Below are 18073 nucleotides of genomic sequence, written 5' to 3'. Positions count from 1 at the left end.
TGTATTTATATATTTTAGAGTTTAGTTTAAAGCAATAGTGAGTATTTTTGGTTTTCTCAGTTTTATACATTGCTCTGTTTGAGCAACCTGAAACTGCCCCCAAACTTACAATACTGGTTGAGCCAATTTTGTGAGTTTGAGTTTAAGCTGTCCTTTTGACTGACTAGTGTTTGTTAACCATCATTGTTTTTGGGCAGAAATGACAAATTGTAGCTGTCAATTGTAGCTATCTCTTTTTCATCTAGACTTGAAGATGTTTTGCATTCCGAAGATATTTATGTCTTCATTGTCTCCCATACCACATAATATAAGCACAGTAAGAAATGACTTTGACGGTGAAGTTTTCTCTGGGCATGTGTACAAGCCACATGGTGTGTTTGATAAAGAAAAAGGATGTCAGCACTCGCAGGATTAGCTCACACCACAGGAATTAACATCCCAGCTCCTGTAGCACCCAGGATTTCACTTCTCTTTGATATCTAGCCTGCGCAGTTACGGGAGGAAAACGCATCTGAAAGGAGGAATACTCCCGTTTCTGTTTCTCTTTTCGATCTGTGGGAAGGTAGTCTTTACCTTTGTAAATTACTGTTTTCTCTGTTGATAATAGCACAGCCTCAGCCAGAAGTAGCAGTGCTCTGAAACTGTATTTTTTCAGGCTAAAATCTACTAATACTTTTGTATTAGAACTACTACACAAAATGTAGTTCGCTACTCTACAAGTTACTAATAAAATGTAAGCACAGGGGCAATATCTTTAAATATAATTCAGAAGTTTGGGGTTGGTAAGAAATATTCTTATGCTCACCAAAGCTACATTTACTGAATACAGTATAAACAGTAAAATTGTGTTTTCTTTATTAATGTAGTTTATTCCCGTGATGACAAAGCTGAATTTTCAGCATCATTACTACAGTCTTCAGTGTCACATGATCCTTCAGAATTCATTCTAATATGCTGATTTAAAGGTACGAAACAAAGCTACTGCTGCTACAATACATCAGCCTCACTCTGAAGACCAATTTATACTTCTGCGTCGAACTCCCGCTGTAGCTACGTCGCAGGCTGTGCTGTGTGTAGCACGCGTACCCTGACGCGCAACTCTCCAAAAATGTAACAACGCGTCAATTCTACGTGGACGCGAGCACTGTGATTGGTCTGCTAGAACCACTCCCTCGGGTTTCACATGTTCCCTCTGCGTGAGTGATTGCGCGTCAACGCGTACAACGACGCAGAAGTATAAATTAAAAACAACGCGTTGCCTACAGCGTAGTAGAGGCTCCGGCGTAGGTCCGACACAGAAGTATAAATCAGCCTTCAGTCAAGTAATACAGCTTTGCCAAGAATTGCCTATGTACTGGCACTTTGTTGTTGTTAATGGAGGTTTTCCATCAAGTTACTTTACTTTTTTCTCCCCCATTGTTGGCTCAGATTAAGTTCAACACCCCTTTTGGATGGAAGGTGTTGAAACAAGCTGAAATATCCCTTCTACCCATGCCAAAAGTGCATTCATGAAGAGCACTGACTGTGCAATGCGGGACAGATGTGGGGATTCCTCTTGAAATATGTCTTTTGTGTGGAAGGGGAAATTAAAGCTTAGTCTGGGATGTTCTTCATCTCACTTCTGGAGGTGAAGAGGCTGAGAATTGTGCATCTGTGTTGCGTTTATGCCAGTGACAGCTAGCATCCTGATAGGGCTCAGAGTTTGACACCATGCCAAAACTGATACACTGTTTCAGTGTAGCATACATTTGAGCGAGTCAGTAGCCTTGTAACCTATTGATTTTAGAGACTTTTTGTGTATTTTTTGGAACTCGAAAGTTTCATTGTGATTTAGGTGGAAAAGAACGACTAGTGCATTATTAATCAGTTCTCTTTTCATGTTCCACTGTGGACATTAAACCCCAATTGTTTCACACATATGTTGTCATAGCAGTGAGATATAAACTTTTCCTTTGTCAGCTACTCACCAGTAAAAACTAACATTTGAATCATTAAATGTACAGACGTGTATGCTGCCCTTGACAGGAAGCTATATGATTACAAAAGATGTTTTCTGTTGGCCTGCCAGGCCATGCAGCCATGATGAATGAGTGTAATATACAGTGCATCAAGAGTGGACACATGCATTAATGGCTCTCAATAATTTGAGCAATACATTTCAAATGCTACTTGCACTCAGGGGCTGATTGTTTCTGAATGATTTAATCTTGTTGAGTTGTCTCCCGCCCGTTCGTGTCAATAAACAGGAAAACAATGTGCTCATTTGAATAATATCACAAATTGTGTAGTTCCTGGCAGTCCCGGGCTGTGCAGTGTGAAGAGTGCCAGCCCTCGGGGTCTGAGTGAACAAAAACAAATCACTGCATTGCTTACACAATTACAAACCTGCGTACTATTCATCTGCACAGGATATGCGAATTACTTATCTGAATGCGTCTCCAGATATTATCACTAGCACACAGTGTTGCACAGATTGAGATGTATGAGATATAGGTTCTTGAAGCAAATCGGTGTGCATATGCATAAGAGGAATCTGGCTGGTTATTTTAATATAAAGATTGTCAAAGATTAGCTTCATATTATATATTGTCGAATTATAATATTACAGTATAAAATCTAAAATAAAGTTTTTTCCTTTTTCAAGAAGATTCACAAAAGAGCTATTGTTTTGAATAAGACTCATTGAATCATTCTGAGCCACTCGCTGAATTATTTTTTGGTTCTTTTGTACTTTGTAGGTGTACTGTATTCATGTATTGGAACTGTAATCAGTGTAGCATTTATGTATTTTTTTTATAATCAGATAGAAATATTCAACAATGAAGTGATCCTTCGATTTGTTTTCCTTCAGACATCTAAAAAAAAGTAATCTGGCTCTTAAATGTTGAATTTTTGGAGGCGGTGGCTTCATAGTAGTTGTTTTGGTTGTGGAGCCCTGGAAGAGCTTGAGAGCTATTGGGGTGGAGACTGAACTCAAACAAAGCCTTGAGTTATCAGAACATACTGTCTCATCCAGCTGCACTGATTATATGAATTCCTCTCATTTATTTGCTGGTGATTTAGGGCGTTCACAATGTTGGTGTTGCTCTCTGACAAGACTATCTGGAGTTGATTTACGGATACAGTCTGTTGGATAGAAAATCTGAAGCCATTATGATTCTGCCCAGACCAACATTAAAAAGTGTATTTATTGCACTTCCAGTTTTTATGTGTGATCCGAAGCAGGCGGCTTGCCCCAGATTGGATGCTCTCATTTGACAAACCTCCATTTTGCTTGAATCTGACAGCAGTCATCTCAATGCATTACATCCAGGGTACGCATACAGCTCCGCCAATCATATATTTTCATTCTCTCCTTCCAACTCTGTGATCTTTATAGACTCCATAAAGAATGACAGATGTTTCAGGTTTCTTGGTTTCCCCCACCCCAGACTCCCCAGGTTGGGTCTCGATGACACCTTTTGTTCAAGGCCCCCAGAAGGACCTGCAGAGGTGGGGCGACGTACAGAGCTGCCGTAACAAAGCAATTAAAGAGCTGCAGTGATGGGGACATTTTATGGTATCAGAAGGATGTCAGAAGGAGGAATGTGGTAAGCATTTAAAGCAGCAAGCCATTCAAGATCTGAATGAAAATGCTCCCATCTCTAGCGAGACCTCCTGTAGTCCCACGCCTTCCAGAGGAGGAGAGCTTGAAAGACATCCAGACTGAGTTTAAGGCCTGTGTGCTCCCGGTAATGAAGCACAGAGAGGGAGGGAAGGGGCCTCTGGTATGTGTTTAATTAGCAGAGGGTCTAGCTAACTGACTATTAAACTCCTGATTACAGTGTGAAATTTCACTTAAATTAAGGAGTTCAAGAACTCTTGGAAATTGAAATAATGCCAGGAATAGGACAATTGTTCAAGTAGGTTGCTTACTGGTTCTTGGCTCTATATTTCTACATTTTATATTATGTTATTAGTTATACTAATTTTGTATATTAATATTGTATATTTTTAGATTTAATTCTTTATAAATGTAATTCTATTAATAATAATAATTATTATTATATATATATATAAAAAAATATATCTATTGATTTGGGACCAATATGTTCTACTTTGTGACATTATTTTCATTACAATTAAGCACATTTTATCTACTAATTCATTTCTGTAATGTGAAAACAGAATAACATTTTTTAATTAGTAAAATATTTATACTTAAAGGGGCATTTCACCCATTTGAACATTGCTTTTTATTTAAAGTGGGTCATATATGTAGTCGAAATGTAAAAGAAATTTTGAATTTGGTGCCTTTGTGACCGAGAAAAGACAAAAAATAACTTCAGGACGCATTTGTATGAAAGACAACAACTCCCACAATGCACCACATTGCACAGCTCCGCAAGCCACTCCCACTAATCCAGAAAGCGCATATCTGCCTATAAGAGAAATCACTCTTCCGTCTACAAGTCTAGCTACCACCAGAGCTTGAAATTAATTTCACATTCACACAAAATGTCTAGTTAGTTGGCGAACTCATTAGTGTATTACTCCTCGTTTGTATTTCTTTCGAAAAGGTGAATTATTGCATGGTACCTGGATGTTCAGTCAGAACATATGCGGTGCGAAACTAGGAAACTTGTTCACAACACAAACGTCCGTGTCCTCGTCTGATTCAGAGATTTCGTCCAGGAGAAATTGTCATCGTTGAAATTCTTTGCCGCAGACGGACTCTATCTCTGTGTTCATAGCGGTTCGTAGTTGCATAGTGAGATCACCGGCGCCACCGGTCCGCCCTAACCCGAGCCAGTCCGGGCTCCTCGTCCGCGGCAGGCAGGTCTTCTGCCTCGGCTGCTCTTCGCTATAATGCGGCTTGTAAAGGTAGCCACAAACACCTGATTCAAGCATCAGACTTCCGAAATCCTCTTCCTCTAGTCTATATCATATTGAGCACTCTCCTCCGCTATTGTCATAACTTTACATCTGTCTCCACAGCGCCTGTTAGCTTAGCTTCAAACAAGATGGAGGATATTGCTTTCAGTTTCAGAGCGTAAAGTCCCACCCACTGATCTGTAATAGGTCTGTAGCGTGAGCGGGTCCCGCCCCCTGGGAAAGATGAGGAACGAGTGTCTGTAGTCTCAACAGAAATCCCCCCCTCTTACACTTCCTCCTACAATGACGCAAAATGACGATTTTTGCGTCATTGTAGGAGGAAGTGTAAGAGGTAAATAACAGATTTCTCCCATCTCAGGGGAAAATGAGAGAGTGTTGCATGACCATTCAATAGAATGACTGGGTTTCTAACAATGCAAAGCTTAATGCAAATGGGTGAAGTGTCCCTTTAATTGTAGTGTTTTATGTTATGCCTTTTACTTTAGCAAAGAATATTTGCCTAATTATCATAAAATCACTTTATGGTCCTAAAAATAGGCTTGAATGAATAAACATGAATTGGATACTTTTTTGTAAGATTGATATGTCCATTTGGAGTTTTGAAGCGAAGTTTAATTACATTACGTTTAGCTATAAAGGTTATATGTCACAAGCTATCTGTTGACATTCTCAGATATTTCCCAATGGCGCAAGCAGTTTCAACTGTTTTGAGAGGCAAATAGCTGCATGACTGCGTGAGCTGCAGAAGATTGTTGTACCGTCCAGACCCAGATACCAGAGAGTGAGTTATTCCCTGCACCGTGACCTGATTAATTGAGAACGTCTGAGGTTGTCTGTGGGTTGTGTTCAGGCTCCAGTCGCCGCCCTAACCTCATCCATCTCAAATGCTTGTGTCTAAAGGTTGGCCTCCGAACGCTGACCCCTCGCCTCAGCCGCAGACAAAAAGTCAGTGTGCTTAAGTTGATTGAATGAGAGAGAGCAAGAGAGTGAGCGCGGGATCAAGAGAGAAAGATAGCGCAGAGCGAGTGAGAGACAAAAAGAGGCAACATTTAGACAGCTGCACGCGTAGCGCCATGTATCCATGTCTGTCAAAGCAAGATATTTCTGTCTCCTTAGTGTGGCCCGCAGGCTGCCAAGCAGGCCATCTCGATGTCATCACCGTCACCCTGCTGTCATTGGCTAAAAAGGCCTGGCTGCGTGCGTTCCTGAAGAACAGCATGTGCTGGAGTTAAGGGCTCTGCTAGCCCAGGCCTAATTGGAGTGCGTCAGTCAGGCAGCTTGACTCATCGAAAATTACTGGGAGCAGTGCGCTTAATAGGAAAGCAGAGAGGAATGACAATAAGATCATGATACCACCACATCCAATGGCAACGATCACATTCCAGGCCTGCAGTAGTTATATTTTAGGAGCTCCCCATGATAACCGTGTACGCGATAATAGGCGGTCACATGGCGTTCAGAATGAGCCCTGTCTTATAGATACAGTCAAGGGTCCAAAAATAACACTTGTGCCAAATGCAAGTAAAAATTGGCTTTGGTGAGGACTAGGGGGGGTAACGGTAAATGTGTTTGTCCTGAATCGTCACGGTTCAGACTACGAATACAGTCAGTCACAGGTTATCCACACTCCAATCCAGAAGGAGGCGCCCGCGGTAATGCAGCGCTGTTTACTAACCTCCACAACAGGAAGAGACGATCTATGCACCAACCCCAAAAAAGTGTTCAGGTGGCGCGCAAGAGGTTGCTAGTCGCCTATACGCTGAGTTTCAATTAATTTGTGACGCGGTTCACAAAAGGAAACCGGGACGGCAGAAAGCAGCATCCTGTTTGTTTTCCTTATTTTAGAAAAGCACAATGTTTTGTTTTTATTGTGAGTGTACACAAATAAAAATAGACCCTTCACATGTTTTGAATGATTACCGTAAATTACAGAATATTTTAAGTTGTGTCCACTGTTTCTTTTTCATTATTCTATTTATTTTGTGTTTTTATAACATGAGATGCTTTTTCAGTTATTTAGCTGATTGTGACCAAATACCTTTTGTTTTTTTTGTTCAAAAATGCATTCTGTTTACTGCTAAGTGCTTAATACACTAAAGGAGGCTGTACTGTACCAACTACCTCAGGGAGGACTGAATGCCGCTAGCTGGAACTAACTGTAATTTGCACTACTGTCTGTTTAAAATAAATGAAAAGAAACCTAGCATTGGGGATTTGTTGCTTTTTACTGTTGTACCGAACTCGCATCGAATCGTGAAAACCCAAAAACCGAACTGTGACTTCTGTGTACCGTTACACCCTTAGTGAGTACATAGTCACTCGCCAGTTGGGCGGATACTTTATTAAGAGCTGCAACATAATATGTGGTAAATTGAATTGTAAGAAAAGTCTGACCCTCGCTAATTTAAGTGTCGTGAGCAAATCAAATCATAGGTTGTGACATATACGTCTTTAACATCATATATTTATCTACTATGCCTACAAAGTTTATTTCTCAAACTCACATTAAGGCACCAAAATGATGATTATGATGATAATAATAATGTTTTTTATTATTATATTTAATAATTAATGTTTGTGTAGGCCTATTATAAATGTTTATATTTGTGTTTCTGTTTAAGTTTTAATTTAATAATAATAATATTATGATTATTATACTTTTTTAATATATATGTATAGATCTATTTATATTTTATATTTATATTGTATTCTTATGACTATGAGATTATTTAGCTTTTAAATTTATATAAAATGTTGTTTACAGTCCCACCTTCAATATGCAATGTGCTGAAGTATCAGATATATCTGAACTGTGGGAGCCGAATTTTCTGGTCTGATACCACGCAAATCAAATCTCAAATTACATGTGATATCATTTGTAAGGCACATACATGACACGATTTTTGTATTGTCGGAAACTGAAACATTGTTCAGCGCTTCCTAAAGATTGCGTCGTAACCTCATGGCACACATACTTTCGTGGTGAAACGTGAGGTGGGTGTTTATGTTCTTTAGGTTAACATGGTTATCTGTGGAGGAAACCTGGCCTGCTGGCTCTGTTCTGATGAGCTGACTTCACTCCGCAGCTGCAGAAATGTTCTCTCTCACTGAGCTGCAGGGACATGCCAGTATTTTCATTCCTAACTTCAGGCATTTCCGAGCTCTAACAAAGAAAGTGCGAGGTGATGAAACTAGGGTGGAAGCTGTTTTCCAAAAGCACCAAAAGTATTTTTCCGTGGGAGCAGGTGATGCCGAATTCCACAGAAGCACTATTAAGGTTGGTTCAGAAACATTTCATGCCGTTTCTTTATAGTAAGATTCTTTTCTTGAGGACATGTCTTTTTCTTACATATTTATTTGAGTTATATCCTCCTGACACAAATATTCCACCAAGAACTGGAGACCTGGACTAACTGTCACACAGGGAATATGCTAAAGTGTGACAACACTATGCCACATCAGCACATCTATTCCCTCCATTTAACACTCCATTGCTTTACTGTATTTTTTTTTAAACTGGCGGTATTGGAAAATTACAAGCTACTGTTCAAATCACCATCTTGTTTTTAATCCTTTTGGAAAACCGCTTCCAAACGCTGGTGAATCCTGAACTGGAATCCCACTCCTTTTTGTCGAGTTACACTCAATCATCTCCCATTGACCATTTGAAAGGCTCCTGCTGGGGATTGACAGGGAGAGCCTTTGACAGGCGGATACCAATAAACAGGGAATTGCCCTTCCAGAGAAAATAGCTTGGTAATTGTTGGGTACGTTCAAGCTCGGCCGCAAAGAAAAGGCTGGAGTGAGCCTGTGCATTTTTCTGCCCTGCGTCAGGGTTGTAGATGTGTCAGCAAGTCCCTTGCTCTTGTGCGCATGGCTGTGGTTGTCTGCTCAACTTGGCCCGGTGCTGGAGGCCCAGCTGAATGCTTAGTGGTTGGCAGGCTTGGCCGCTTGCCTGTATAACTGGAGTTTGAATGAAAGGGGCCTTGTGAACTTTTGGGCTACTGTGGCATTTTCCAGCTGCCGAGCGAAGTAATTAAAAATCTTCAGCCATATTGCATGATACGTGTAGTTAAAACGTGCTCGGTTTGCTGGAAATGCCTTGTGAGACTAGTTATTAGATATTGTAGGAATTCTGTTTCAATTTCTGTATTAATCTTGATCTTTACCCCCTTTTCTATACTTGATTTTGTTCATGGTTCACACATTTGCACTTTGCATCGCCGAATCTTTGACTCAGTCAGTCTGTTTGCTTCCAGTTATGCTTTTTAAATGTTTGATGCATTTTTTTACACTTGTTTTCTACAAGTCTGCTTTCTGATTGAGAGAAAAAAAAATATTTTTCCTTTGAAACTCATCTACAGTATGTTATTCTAGGATTTAATAAAAAATAAAATGACATTCACATTATTTTAAAATGTATTTAAATATAATTATAATTTTAATTAACATTTTAATTATTATTATTATTATTATTAGAAGCTCTTATATATAGAGCATGACAATATTTCTATTTTAAAAGTATAAATATAAAAGTGTATAAACTATAATTAGAATGTTAGGAATTCTACTGTATTACGAATAATATTATTAAAAATGAATAGTGATGATAATAATCATTATTATACACGTTTTAAATCTATTTATACACATAAAATAAAACATTATCGTGCAATGAATTCGTTTTTGTTATGCTAAAACTCAAAATTTCCTTTTTTTGTGAAAACAAACTCTATGATATCTGTCTATAATAAAACCTAAATCTGGAATCTTGAACACTGAAAAGCATGTGACTTTTACCCTGTACACCGAAATGAGCTTTTTCTTCCCCACTGATGACCCTGTTAGAGTTTATCTTGCCTTCCACAGTTACTGAGTAAATTAGAGCTGCGGAAAACATGGTGACAGATGTCTTACATCACTCTCATGTGATTGGCTGTGAGTTTTTTATTGTCTGTGTGTAGTCTCATTATCCACTGCCCCTGGAAAAGAGCCTAATAAGGCAGACAACAGTCTGCAGTCTCTATTGAACTGTACAGAGAAAAATAAAGGTCTGCACCACATGTAAAGACACCTGCTTGCTAATTTCTATGTTCGCAGAATGCTCGTGTTGTGCTTTATTTATTTTTTGTCAGAGAAAATATATGCTTTGATTTTGATGCAGGAAACCAATTGGGGAAAAAAAGATGTCCCTCCAGCGGGTTGAGCCCTAAATGAATTATTCAGATCTTCATGTTGTGTGTTTTGCCGGCCCATTCTGCTTAATGGCATCTTTTATGGCGTGCATCAGAGACGACTCCAGATGCAAGACAGCCTCGGCATTTCAGCTTTCTGCATTGCCTCACTGTGTGGCCGAGAAACAAAGCTTAAAATGCTGGAATTCATTTCACTTTTAGCCTCCCCTTAATAAACGATTCGCAAATCAATGGCTGCTTTTGTCATGTAATTTGTTTCCATGCTCAGTTTTGTGATAATGTTTTGCAAGCAAGGCTCTTTGGATCAATATGAGATTGAGGGGGGAAACACAAGCCTGGCTTCTATTTTTCTCTTCAAATATTTGGAAAATGATGCAGTTGGTGCATTATCTCATCCAGAACAATTTAGCTTGATAATGGAATGCTAGTTTCTGTTCAGATAAGAACAACAGAAGTGCATTTTAACATGAAATGAAAGACAATTCATATTAAAATTTGATACACATCATTAAGAATAATCAGCGCAAGAACGTGCATGTAAATAGAAGTTTAAGTTGATGTAAATTTCTTTTGGTCATAAACTGTTTAAGCAAAACAGATTTAAAAAAAAAAACCTCGCAATTCAAAATCTGGTTTTCTTGCATTGTTGGTTTTTATAATGAGCTGATTTTTGAGTCTTCAGCGCTTTGTTTTACATGTAGCAGCACTCATCTGCGGTGTGCAACACCTTTGTGTGTTTGTGTGTGTTGTGCCTGGTCTTTCCTCAGCTGCACCTGCACTAATTGTAAGTGTGCAGCTGTGATGTGAGAGCCGTACTCCAGCTGGGAGAGCTTGTTGAGCTGCCACACAAACCCGGCGAGCTAAACACCCCAGTAAGTCCCTCCTTGACTCAGCTAATGAGTGTGGAGCGTAGACAATACACCCCAATCCAACAGCCCATCTGAGCGCCACTGCAGTCCAAGAACCGGAGGAGGTCGGCCATAGACCACTCTCAGTTTGTGCTCCGTGACCGTGAAAGTGTGGATAATCAAGCCTTTGCTGTCTCGGCCTCCTGTATCCCGACTGTGTCTTTCCTTTATTGTTAGTATCAGTCCATCTCAAGGGTTTCTCTCACGCTGAGTGACTCCAGATCAGTCATCCAGCCTGAAGGTCATATTTTCTTAATAAGTAAATGATACTCTGTGTCACAAAGGTTTCATGTTTATGCAGTGCTCAATTTTTTTGGGAATTTATTATTATTATTAGTTTTTTTTTTATGTTTCAGAAAGACATGCAAGTTTTCTTTATATAAAGTATACTTTATATCTTAATACTTATAATTCATTAATTCAATTATATCAATTATACAAATATTATATACATATTTTAAATTAAAATAAATATATATATATTTTTAAATTACATTTTTTTTTAATTATGCATTATTTTTAGATATTTTTACTGGATGTTTCATCAGATGTGGGTTTCGATTAACCTAATTGTACCAATTAAAATGGCAGTAGCCCATTGAAAACTGGAGCAGTCCTTAAGGAATAACCTGTAACATCCACGTGTCTAAACCTTATTTCAGTAAGTCCTTGGGCATCTTGTCCGGAATAACACTGGTGGATGTTCTCTGAGTAGGACGTTAACATGCACTTCACATTTTGTCTGTTCTCAAATGCTTAATGCAAGAGTTGTAGAGCATTTGGTTAATTAAAAGGATATGTCCAATTTAATTAGGCTCAAACATAAGAAAATAAATTAGAGGGTCACAGCAGCCAACCAGATTTGAGTGTAATTTAATGGCATACTGTGTGGAAATTATTATTATTATCATCATCACTCTGGTATCCGTATTCACAATGAATTGACACAATTACAATATTCTGGTAGAATATCAAAAGTGGTGTGTGGGTATTATAAATACTGTCGTGATAAACAAGCCCATTAATAGTCAAAGCATGATCCCATTAGGATATCAGTAGTTTTGCGTTTCCAAAAGCTGTCTTGAAATATTCATAAGAAATTACAGCTATAGGGGTCCGTAGGTGGTGATAGCAGGAATTCAAGCAATAAACACACCTAATAGACCCAGCACTCCAGCTGCATGCGGAGGGCTGAGAATCAGACAGATTGTCACTTTTCTTTCCCTTTAGATTATAAGCCCATTCATTCAGGCTCAGTGACAGTTGCATGACAGGATATGGATGGTAGATTTTCTTTGAACCCTGACTTTTTTAGTCGAGGATGTGTCCATTGCAAATGTTCTGAAACCATAATCATGGTGGAAAATTATGCGTATTGGTCATAATTCAGCTGGAATTAAGAATGTTGACTGTACAACTTTTTGCAATTCTTTATTTAAAAAAAAAAAAGCTTCCTGGTTTCCAAACAGAATAGTTATAGATAATATTTGTAAAATGACTTCAGATTCACAAGATATTATATGTTGAATCTCTTTGTGTTTATTCTGTAGTAGATACGTTGTGTTGTGGTCTAGAGAGGATATACGTGTTTATATTGTTGTTACTGAAACCACACCCCCTGCACATAAGGGATAGTAAACAGTCAGTCTGTTTTTATTGCAATGCAAACCCTGACAGAAAACTTATTCCACTGTTTAATGTTGGTGGTGGGGTAGTGGTGGTTGTGACATCATGACTTCTTAAGTGTAACTTCATCGATTTTCAACTCGCTTTGTATTGTTGGTAGTATTGTTGTAAATGGGCAATGTTTACTGGTTCTCCGTGTTACTGACTGAACGGCAGTTTCTTTCAGTTTTCCCTCTCCCTTTGGGAGATAAAACACTGTGTTTGTGGTCATAATGTTGACTGCAAACAGGGAGGTTTTTCAGATAGTCCGTAGTAGTGTTCTCTCCGGATTTCCAATTCGTTGCAGCCTTTTAGCCACTGCCTACAACGCGCTGGACACTGGAAATTGGAAATATCTTGCTCCCGCTAAACGTTTGCTCTTTGAATTCTTGCACCCGGGAACAAGACAAGTCGGCACTATTATGACTATGTTTGTTAAGAGGTATTCAACACTAAAGCAAGGCGATATTTGACTGGCAATCAGACTGGTGGAAGTGGCCTTGGACGGCAACATGCCCCAGTGCATTATGGGTGTTGAAGTTTTCCTACCTATTTGGCAAAAGGGAAGGCACATCTGTTTTCTCTAGTTTGTTATTCATTGAAGTTATGCACAAATAATTTAACATGATATTTGGCGTTTTTAGTGTACAAAATGAATGTTCTTCCAACATTTGATGCTGTCAGTGCCAGGATTATATCATAGGTTTTGTTGCTTTTATTGAACTTTCAGCATTATTACTGGTTGTCAAAGACCGTTGTCACTGTAAAACAGTGAATTATTTTGCTCTTAAAACAAACAACAGTATTAAATATTTAAAAGAGATAAACTTTTACAATTTTAAATTCGAATTAGGCCTACTAATCTGATATCTCATATTGCAAAACTAAATACTAAACTACACAATAATTTAGGACTCTGCACATATCTCTTTGCTTGAATGAGTAATTGGATCAGCAATTTTATATTTTTTAGTTATTAAAGACTGCTTTTTTCCTTGTAATTTGACTTGGTGGTTGTTTATGAAAATATGAACAGTTGCTCTTCGGGACTGTTACTATAACTGTTAGATTGCCTCCCATACTAGCTGCTAAATGCCACAGATCATAATGGTACATGATCCCATGTGTAGAATAAGCCTAACCGTGTGCTTCCTTTATTTAGCACTGTGACATTATCAAGCAGGGAAGGTACAGAACGGGGGATTATGAATACTGAGAAGAACATGTGTAACCGTGCACATCATTTACTTTGGCAAAGGATTAATATAATGTGCTTTATTATTATTTTTTTTGTAAATTCCAGATCACTTCTATGATTGATGAAGATATGTGAGTGAATTTGCCAAACACTGAACAAAGAAATCTACTGCATCCTCCGGTAAGCGCTTTGACTGATGATCCTTCACTGCTCATTTCTGCTAATGATTGTTCATGTAATCGCAGATTTGCACACACATGTGCCGCTCGCATGGTGTTATCTTCAAAACAACTTTTACCAAATTAACTCGAATGGCGTAATTGGTGCTAAAAACGGGAAAGCATTCACGCTGTCGTGTCAGACGCTCATATTTCTTGAGCGCAGTCAAACGACGAATTTATTTAGTGTTTTTGAGCGGCAACAGAACGTTCTGTATAACATGAGTCATAATTAGCAGCGGGGCCTCTCAAATCACTCGCTGCTTTGTTGTTCCCCCTTACAACGTCAGTGTCAGTTGTTTTTATGTGATTATTAAAGGCAGGCACAATTACTGAGATGTGAGATTCTTTGGGGAGAAAAAATCTGTTTTAGCAGGCAGTCGGAGACATTCGTCTAAACATGTGGCATGAAGTGTTTCATCCTGAGCCTGTAATACACACTCGCTGCTTTCTGCCTGGTCTTGTGTACTGATGAGACGTGGAACAGCTCGAAGGTGAAAATGTGTTGTTTTATTTTGGTAGCATCTACATTATGCTAATGAGTTTGGGATTGGGGGTGGAGCCATAAAGACCAGATTGCCAGGAGAAGAGGGAGAAGAGAAGAAGCCTGTAAATTATGGATGCAAACTGCCATTTCTGCCAGGGCAAAGAAAAGAGAGGCGCTAGGAGAAACCACAAGTCATGAATATCAGATTATCCTTCCTTTACCCCTCCTTCTCCCTCACTTTTACAAAATTTTCTTATCATGCTTCTTGAGCAAACTTGCACACACAATCTGGGCTGTGTATCTCCAGTCACATGAGGGCCAGAGGTGCTGACTAGCTGGAATGCTTGGCCTGGTATTTCCTGATGCTCACACACACACACACACACACACACACACACACACACACACACACACACACACACACACACACACACACACACACACACGTACACAAACACTCGCATAAACACACAGGGCAGGCTATATATTTGTGGATGGGTTTTTGTTTGACTTGGTGACAAAGTGAGTGTCAAAATGATGAAACACAGATTTCGTTTTAGTTTTCTTAGCTTTGTAGGGGATTTTACAAAGCTACCATATGGTTTATAAGCTGATTTTAGGGTTTTTTTGTTTTACATTTTTATTTAATGCATACACTGCTGTTCAAATGTTTATATCAGAATAATTTTTTTTTTTTTTGTCATTTTTGAAAGAAGTCTCTTATTTTGATCAGGGCTGCATTTATTTGATCAAAAAGTAATATTGTGAAATATTATTACAATTTAAAATAACTGTTTTCTGGTTTTATCGTTTTTGAAATAGTATTCAATCCTGTTGTTGCAAAATAAAAAAATTAACAGCCATTACTCCAGTCTTCAGCTTGTGACGTTGTGATGAAGAGCATTTATTGAAATGCAAAACTTGTGTAACTTTATAAATGTCTTTACTGTCATTTTTTTATCAATTTAATGCATCCTTTCTGAAAACTGTATATATCTTTCAAAAATCCTGACCCCAAACTTTTTATAATTTTTTTTTATTTATTTTTTAATAAATAATATTTAAGTAGATAATTAATTTCCTTTCAGATAAAGGATGCTTTACTTGTTTTATTTACAGAAATATTATATGGAACCTTACCATCTGCTCTGGCATGTGATGTGACAAGCAATTATTTTGTTGAACTGAAATATGAATCATTTAGTTTAGCAATTGTACACACACACACACACACACACACACACACACACACACACACACACACACACACACACACACACACACACAAAACTGTATATAAAATAATTCCATGGCTAATTAAGTGCTGCATGCATTATAAAAACCTTACACAAGGTACAATCTTTAATACTTTAAGATAAAAAGATAAAATTCTTTAAAATGTCCTTAAAAAAATTCTATTTTCAACCTTTATTCCTGTTATTCAGTGATTCATTCTGTTCTGTTTTGTTCCCACCTTCACAAAACGGGGGAATTTCCGATAGTGGTGTGTTTCAGCGAGATCAGGTCAGAAGTGGGTGGACCTCTGTGAAAGTATGAGTTTGTGGGGGAATAATGGAGCCATTCTTCAGCTCTATGGAAGCCGCTGTACAGTGGCGTGTGGTGGACCTGCCAGAGGCACTGGGGTCTCCTTAAAATAGCTCCAACCCTCGAATGTCAGAAGCAAAGCTGAGACTGCGCACCGAACACTAGCCATTTGACCAAGAGCATCAAAAAAATCTTCATGAAGTCCTTGAGATTTTTTGCTGTAGCTAGAAAAACATCCAGTCGTAATAAGTTAATCATGTTTTGATTTTGATCTAATATTGAAACGTGGCAGCCTTTTGACGTTTGTGCAGGAATAAATTTCCAAATCATACCACAAACCCACAAATTTATGTGCATGCATGGCAGGCGGATCCAGAGCTAGCAGGTTGTCCGTCAGGATGTTTGTTTAATAATGATTCAAAAGGTCATTTAGTTGGACTATGCGGTCAGGATTATTTTAGTTATAATCAGAATGATTTCATACTAAGTCACATGTTTGACATGGGTTCATGATTTCTGTGATTAATTTGACTGCTTCTGCACGAAAGCTCATACATAGCTGAAAGCTCAGAGAAAACAGAAGAAGGGCTTTAAACTCAGCCCGTTCTGCCAATGAGTGACATCAGTAAGCAACTCTAACACTTCAAATATATCGGATTACTTTTTATTTCTTCTAGAGACCACACATCTGAAGTAACTCTAATCAGAACAATTTATGCTGTTTCTTTAATATTTATTATTGATGCTACTCGATTTTGATTCTCAAAACAGGTGGAATAAATTCATAAATCCAACCAATGTGCACTATTTCACCTCTGCATTATTCACTCTCCACCCGCAATCGAGATTTACCAGGCTTGCTCTCTTCTGTGAAATACAAAAGAGGATTTATTTTGCCCATTGATTGAATGAAATCAACTGGGTAAAACTTTGATTTGACCCAAACTTCTTGTTCCACAGAAGAAAGAAAGTTGTAGAGGTATGGAACGACGATGATGAGAAAATTATGACAGAATTTTCACTTTTGGATGAACTATCTTTTTAAAACAAGATGAATTGACTTAAGAATTAATGTTACATAACATTTTAAGTGAAAGTTAGATAAATACTCATTAAGAATAGGATTTTGCTGCATTGTAGTTTGCACATGGTCAACTTAAGCTAGTGCTGTTTGCCGAGCGGATTTAATGTTGCGCCATTGGTACTCACACAAAGCAGGCGGTAAACTCTGTTTTATTTACATTTTCTATTAATTGTGAGTAGTAAATTCATTATACGATGATTAGATGATGCAGAGTATTGGAACTGTCTGTATTTCATACATGTAGACAAACCTAATTTTATTTTAAAGAACCGTTTAAGGTGTCTGGATTACAATGAAGGAGTGATAGTCCCAATGAAGTATGTCAGATTGCGGTAATCTGTTGGGTACAATATGGGGAATCCTGAAATGCAAATTGCCTTTGGTACAGATTTTTTGGTGTGCTTGTGCCATTACCCGATTTGCATTAAGTAGCATAGCATAAAAAATAGCCTAGTCTCTGATTTGTGCCTAACACGCTGGCAAAGTTGATGATGTGACAGTGGTATGACCATGTTAATGGTAAAATAAAGTCTACTGTAGCAACCTCAACCAACAGATGAATTCCCGGTAGGGCCTCCAGTGTTACGGGCACCTTGTGTGCTTCATCCTTTGCTCGGGTGAGCATTATCAATGGCCGAATGGTTCATAAATAACATACTTGATTTCTCTGGCTTAATGCTTGGCCATTGCAAGGTCCTGCCACGGCACTGCCTGTGTACTTTTAACCTTGCTTGTACAGACAGATGAGCACTAGAATCGACCATCCAAAGGGGATTGAAGAGAGCTGAGACAAATAACATTAGAGGGCAGAAGCAGAACAGAGGAGGCTGCGTTTTCTGGATACAGACACACGGGTAACCACACTTTCCGACCGATCTCATTTGCAAGAAATCATAAT

The 18073-nt window shown here is 38.4% G+C and overlaps 1 protein-coding gene across 4 annotated transcripts in view; it reads left to right on the top strand.

The window, feature by feature from the left end:
* The window catches only part of zmiz1a (zinc finger, MIZ-type containing 1a), a 137385-nt gene that overhangs the window by 44544 nt on the left and 74768 nt on the right, over positions 1–18073 (top strand). For 2 of the 4 annotated variants that reach the window (XM_081351875.1, XM_081351873.1), the window contains exon 3: positions 13947–14021. The exons of the other annotated variants lie outside the window; for them this stretch is intronic. The gene's annotated coding sequence lies outside the window, so the exon portion shown is untranslated. The remainder of the gene's footprint in view (positions 1–13946; positions 14022–18073) is intronic. 4 annotated transcript variants of the gene reach the window in all.

This window comes from Scardinius erythrophthalmus (assembly GCF_964197995.2).
Source record: "Scardinius erythrophthalmus genome assembly, chromosome: 21".
Lineage (NCBI taxonomy): Eukaryota > Metazoa > Chordata > Actinopteri > Cypriniformes > Leuciscidae > Scardinius > Scardinius erythrophthalmus.
The sequence above is the reverse complement of the archived record's forward strand: the minus strand, read 5'-3'. Positions and strand labels throughout refer to the sequence as shown.